The 891-nt window shown below is 62.9% G+C and overlaps 2 protein-coding genes across 3 annotated transcripts in view; one reads left to right on the top strand and one right to left on the bottom strand.

Annotated features, from left to right (window-relative positions):
* The window catches only part of JMJD4 (jumonji domain containing 4), a 6,905-nt gene that overhangs the window by 5,263 nt on the left and 751 nt on the right, over window positions 1–891 (bottom strand). The gene's annotated exons all lie outside the window — the stretch shown is intronic.
* SNAP47 (synaptosome associated protein 47) overlaps window positions 126–891 on the top strand; it is a 41,713-nt gene continuing 40,947 nt past the window's right edge. The window contains exon 1 of the mRNA XM_040622763.1: window positions 126–174. The gene's annotated coding sequence lies outside the window, so the exon portion shown is untranslated. The remainder of the gene's footprint in view (window positions 175–891) is intronic.

The raw sequence follows: 891 nt of genomic DNA, 5'->3' as shown, positions 1-891 counted from the left end.
CCCGAGGACGAATCCCGGAGCGCCGGGCCCTGGGCGCACGCGCTTAGCAGCCTGCGGCCCTCATTCTGCGCAGGCGCGGGAGCGACCCACAGCTCCTCTGCGGCGACCGGTCCGTCCGGCGTCTGAAATTGTCAAACAGCGTCTCGCCGTCTTCGCACTTCCCCAGTGACACAGGTGAGCGGCGCCCCCGGTCTGCGCTCGGGCCTGTGCCAGAGTCCTCCAGTCCCTGTCCCAGCTCAGTCCCGCCTGCTACTGCTGCCGCTATGAGAACCCCTCCTGTTCTGACAGAGGGGCCCCGGGGCCAAAGGTGGGGTCCTGGGAGATGCCGGGAGCCCAGAGGATTCTGGGCACCCGGAGGGGACGCTGGGGGCCGAGAGGGGACGGTGGGGGCCTGGGGGGGATGCTGGAGACCCAGGGGGATTGTGGGGACCTGGAGAAGATGTTGGGGGTCCAGGGGCATTGTGGGGACCTGGAAGAGATGCTTGGGGCCTAAGGGGATGGTGGGGGCCTGGAGTGGGTGATGAGGGGTTGGTGGGGAACAAAGGTGAGGATTTGAGGCTGCACACTAGCAGGACGGAAATCGGGGGACGTGGTGGGGGTGACACGTCCGGGTCTGAGCGTGTAGAGAAAATTGTCCTGTGAACACCAGCCTACTCTGTCAGTCTGGAAAGGAAGAGCACAGGACAGTACAGAGCTGGGCACACATTTCACACAGGGTCCAGCACAAGAAGGAGCCATGAGCACCTGTTGCATCCTTGAGGGAAGAGCAGACGCACCTCTGTGGTCTTGTGCCTGGTGAGGGTTGCCTGACTCAGTTCTGGGCTACGCGTCTACAGCTCAGTTGGTGCCTTGTAAAATCTGGATGCTGGCTTTATGTCATTCCCAAACACA

The sequence above is a fragment of the Ursus maritimus genome, unplaced genomic scaffold (genome assembly GCF_017311325.1).
Source record: "Ursus maritimus isolate PB19 unplaced genomic scaffold, ASM1731132v1 scaffold_5, whole genome shotgun sequence".
NCBI lineage: Eukaryota > Metazoa > Chordata > Mammalia > Carnivora > Ursidae > Ursus > Ursus maritimus.
The sequence above is the reverse complement of the archived record's forward strand: the minus strand, read 5'-3'. Positions and strand labels throughout refer to the sequence as shown.